A 5,699-nucleotide genomic window follows, 5' to 3' on the forward strand; every position below is an offset into this window, starting at 1 on the left:
GCGGGGGCGCGGGAGTCCGCTCAGCCGGTCAGCGGCGCGGCGCCGGGCTCCTGTCGCGGGCCGGGATTCCGGTTGGCTCCGCGCGCCGAGCAGATCACTGCAGCCCCCTCTCCGGGCTCCGTCGGCGCTTGTTTCTCGTCTAACGCACAAACGTCGCAGCCACACACACTGCACTCGCTGGCAGGGTTTCTCTTCTTCCCCTTCCAGTCTGGATTCACAGCCCTGTGGTCAGCCGTAACAGTTTTGTTAGCGGACTTCCAATCCAAACCTTCTTGTTTATGTAGAGACGTTCTCCATCCCCTAAACCCGCAAAAACCACTCATTCCCCTCACATCTTCTTCTTCCTTTTGTTGATGGGTTTGCAATGTGAAGAATGCACAAAGCCTGTGTGTGAGGCTTCCGCGCGCACACATACACAAACACACGCGCGCGCACACACACCCCAGACTCCTGTTTTGAATAATTGAGGTCGGTGAAATTAGAAGCAAGCTGAGCCTAGTAACCTAAGTGAGAGCTCAACTAATAAAATCTTGAATGAATTCAGTGGAAAACACTCATTGCTTGAGTTTGTTTTCTGTTCCAAATAGCGCTCTTGTCATCCTTATTTTTGTTTATTGAATGCAGAGGTTTCTAATGCAAATCAGACGCTTACAGCATCCCATGAACATGGAACAGTGACGCCAGACCAATTCTGGTGCTGCGTGGGCTGCGCGTGTCATATCAGAAGGCTCCAGTGACGCCTGCGTGCTGCGTCTTAATTATTTTTTGGTCTTCTGTCCACTGATGGTCTCAAGTCAGACACTCTTTTAGTGTGATTCACTGGCTAAAGAAAGCTGGTGAGACCCTGCTGATAAAGTCTCCTGGATTAAAATTTTCAATCTGTGTATGTCAATAGTGATAAAACTTGGGCCCCATAGTAGAGAAGGAGCCCAAGAAAAATTTTCTGAGATCTGACAAACTTGGTTTGGAAAATTAAGAATAAAATAAAATTTCACTCTGCTTCCTAAAACAGACCCTCCCTTAGCTTACATCCTAAATCATTTTCACTTGTGCCTATGAAAATCATTTTCACTTGTGCCTATGAAAATTTTAATGACAGCTATTTTTGAAAGAAGCGTTACTTCTGAAATACTAAGCTCTATTTTGATTTTTAACTTGGAATTTTTCCCCAATGTTATGACTTTTGTATACTATTTTGGTATTTGATATCCGGTTTCAGCCCAGCTTGCAACGTGTTTTGTTGCAAAGTCACAGGAAACAAAAGTTAGTTTTGGAATTTATTATCACCAAACTACCTGCTTGTTTTTCTTGCTTGGACATGTTCCCAGAAACTTCATTTTCAGAAGAGGACGATCTGAAACCAGCTGAAATTGACAAAAGAAATACAAAACAAAACCACATTTGGCCACATTGGTTTCTGTCAACCACAATCCAACTTGAAATGGTATCTCCTTATTACTTTTACAACTCCAGTCCATTCCTTTTCCTAGTTAAAAAAAAAAATAACACTGTCATAAATCTTTGAATGTGTGAAGTGTATTTCCTCTAAAGGTCTCAACATTTGTAGAAAGAAAGGAGTTATAGGTAAGACTTACCAGATTTTCCAGATGGAGAAACAGAGTCAGAGTGACAAAGTGTCTTGCCTTACGTTATGAAGGTAGACAGCAAACAGAGCTGGGAGATTGGATGACTGCTTTCCTTCTTATCTTTTTGAGATTACCGTTCTATACAAATTATTCAACCCAAAGGAAAGTGAAGTGTTAATACCACAGGTTTGGAGTCCCATGTGCCTTTGCAAAAAAGAGCTAACAATTCAAGAAATCGTATTATCAACTAGCTAAATAGGTATTTTACACATTATTGCAGAACAGATCATGATATGTTCTGATAAGTTGCCAATAGTTTGTACTTTCTTAGAGTTGTCTTTCTAGAAAGAAAGAAGTGTCTGATGAAACCAAACAGGTTGCCATATTTTCTGCTTGTCGTTGGGGGGATCACTATCACTCTTTGTATCCCTGAAAAGACAGTGTAAATAAAATCGTGGGTAACTTAAAGTCACAGACAAATTTTAACTCTATGTTAGGTGATAATTCAAGCCTTCTTTCTTTTCATTAATGAGGAGCAAAACTGGATGGTTAAGAAGATACCTCTTCTACCCAGTCATGTGATAAAGAAAAAATAAAATATTAGTATTTATTTTTCTACATTTTGTTCTTTTGATTAATTTGCTACTTTTAAAAGATAGTTTTCAAATACCTTTTTCAAATGCTGCAATTCAATTTGCTCTTTATAAATGATGTAGGTGGTGGTAATAAGAAAAACTCCGTGTCTTGGAATGTGCTTCAGTACCAGGCCAAGCAGCTTAGTGGCAGAACAATGCTATTTTATTTTCCAGTCATTCAGCTGCATCAGGATTATCCTTTGTGTGGCACTTTTTACAAGAGACCCTCACAATTGGCATGTATCCAGAGGAGTCAATAAGACAAGTGATTCTGGATATTATAATTTATAAGAAATGATGGAAGGAATTGGGCAGTTTGTCTTGGAGAAAGGACTTGGGTGAACATGATAACAATTTGCAAATAATACATGTGAAAGAGGGAATATATTTACCATCCATATGTGCTTCAAATGCATTGTCTTTTTCACAAATATTTTCTTACTAGAATGTTTTAAGAACCTAAGAATAAAGGGTAAGTGGTATCAGCCTGATTTTACGGAAAAAATCTGAATTAAGAAAGTATAGTAAAGTAGTTAAGCTATGGTTATGTCACTAAAAAATGAGAAAAACTTGAAAAGCATTCCAAGCCCAGTGCTCTTCTGGGGTGAAGGTAAAGGAGGTGAACTAAATTCCAAATAGGGTAAGATGTCTCGTAATAAGAGCATGCAATCAATTGCAAGGATTTACTGGCAAATTGGTGATTTCGCTAGGACTGAAGTCGTCAAGAAAGGGCTCACAGTCACCAAAAGAGATTATTAAAGCATTGCTGAAAAGGTCAAACTAGATGATCGATGGTCTATTTCAGTTTGACAGCATCTTTGATTCTATTATGGAGCTTTAAAATATTATAAAAGAGCTTGTATTTTCACCAAATGATCTTCATAGTATATTCTTAAGTTAAAAAAGGAAAAAAGGTTTTGATGATGACCTAAATATATTTCTGGACTCAAGATGATTGTAGACAATCTTTTAATGTATTATGAATATGTACCATTTGTAATAGGAAGAAACTTGAAAAAACAATATAGGAGAAAAATAAAACAGGTTGCAATTTTTTTATTCTATGCAAAGATATGAGATTTCCACATAACTAGTATACAGAAGACTGAGTGCATTCCTAGTAATATAAGCATCATACCTGATGTTTTCTATGCTTATTTATCATTTTCTTTCCAACGTATATTAGATACGTTTTTAATGCTGATTTTTTTTCTTGCTTATCTCATATCCATCTTAGTAGCTTTTTATAACCTCTCAATTTATTGATAAATGTATAAATAAATGCTTGTCTAGTCCTTTTATGCCTACAATAATTTTCCTTTGGTTATCATGGCAGTTTAAATTTCAAATTATTGAAATGATTTTGATATACAAAAATTTTTAATTCTTCCATTTAAATATATATTCATCCATCAATATAAATTTTTATTTTATAGAAAGGTAGAAACTCTGTTTATTAATGTTGTATACTTACATCAAAATCTCCAAGTGAAATAATATTTAAGATTCACTGATAAACAGGAATCTACAGTTTTGCCACTCACACATTTCTACTGTTTACATGTATGGAATAACATTTATCTCTCTTGTGTCACAATATTCCTGCCCCAAATGCATATGAGTGATTTATAAGCTTTATATGAGTTTTATAGCAAACAATATAGCCTTTACTAGGTCACAGAACAAACTCCTTGGGCATGAGAGTGCCATCTGTCATGTTTGTGCACCCCAATGGAGCAAGAGCACAACCCACAGAGGAGCTTGGGAAATTAACAGGAAAGAGAATGACCACATATTCAGCGCAAGCTCTGTATTTTCCCTTAAGATCAGGGAGCAGGTGGCTGTGGGTGTTTTTGATTCATTAGTTCCTGCTCATTAGATGTCAGCAAGGCCTCTGCACTGTACTCTTAGTTCTGAGATATGTATGGAAAGAGGTGAAGGCTGCAGAATCAGAGTAAAGGGAAGATAGAACCACCTCTGACCTCAATGTGCTTATGACACAGCAGAAGGAGACAGATAGCTAAAATAAGATTTAATAATGACAAATGCAGTTGAGATCATGGCCAGGACAGTCTCAATTTTAGTGCCTGCGACCCCACAGCTCTTTCCCCAACCTCACAACCCCGTTAAGAAAGTACTCCTAGATAGTTCCATAGTTGAATGTAAATGCATCATTCTCATGTCCCTCTTGCTACAGATATCAGACTAGACTAGGCTCAATGACAGCCAATCCATGCAGAGATAATGGTGATAAACTGCCAGTGAGTTTTCCTCTTTTGAGAATCTGGAACTAAGACTATCTACGTATCTCTCTCTCTCTCTCTCTCTCTCTCTCTCTCTCTCTCTCTCTCTCTCTCCTATTTATCCATCTATCTATATCTATCCAACTATCCACCTATAGTTGACAATTGATAGCAATACCATAAGCTTAAAGAGTCTGAAAATCAGAGAAAAGAGAATATTCTGCTTAAGATCATGCTAAAAATGGTCATTTATGAAGTTTTGGCTAAAAACGCAGCACTAAGAATGCAAGCCGAGATGAGGTCCAGTTGTTCAATCTTTCTTAGCTTCCATGGCTTCTGTTCATATTTCCCCTGTTTCTGTATGCATTCTTATACTAAATCTCCCAATGCTTGAGGTAAGTTTTGTGAATTTCTCCTCCTTGAAAATGAGACTACAAGAGGAAAAGAATGCAGTGAAATACGGTGGCCGCTCCCATAATCTGAGAAGTTTAGATTAACCGCAGGCTGAGTTTTAGACGATGGACATCATTTGGTATGTGGACTTTGATGTCAACACAGGGTGTGAATGCTGAGTCACTTACTGTTTGGGATTCCTGCTTTTCTTCTCGGGTTTTGGTTTTTGCATATATAAAATCAGGTTAAAATACCCACAGTGTAGACTCCAAGGAAGTAGATTTTGCTTCAGAGAGATTGTACAATGCTTGGTCCAGAGAACTTACTTAATAAAATAAGGAATCCAAGCTCAATAGAGCAGACATTTCATATGCTACGGATAGCAGGGGCTGCAGAAGTTCACTGATCAGCATTTGAATGTGGAGGGGAGAATCTATGTTCAAAATGAATTGGGGAGAGGTTGTCCTCTCTGGGATTACCTTAAACACCCACAATGTAGTTTACTGATTTGATATTTAGAGATAATCCCAGATCACTCAGAGCAGTACCATATGGGAACAGACTAGTCTGACTATTTCCATTTTAGAACAAATTAAGACAATATGATGAGTCTCTATACTCATGTGGAAGGAGCCCATTCTGGAATGAACATCCACACCAACAGGACCTCTGAATGTGTCTTGATTGCTCCTTTCCTCCTTCAGTGATTTCTAGGAAGGACAGTAGCAAAAGCGGGGAGGGGGGGGCTCTAATTCTTACCAGCCTTAATGACTTATCACACTTTTTTTTTTTAACAGAAGTCTGTAAGATGGGAATGTTAAGACTTATCACTCAACAGTGTG

Source organism: Suricata suricatta, chromosome 3 (assembly GCF_006229205.1).
Source record: "Suricata suricatta isolate VVHF042 chromosome 3, meerkat_22Aug2017_6uvM2_HiC, whole genome shotgun sequence".
Taxonomy (NCBI): Eukaryota; Metazoa; Chordata; class Mammalia; order Carnivora; family Herpestidae; genus Suricata; species Suricata suricatta.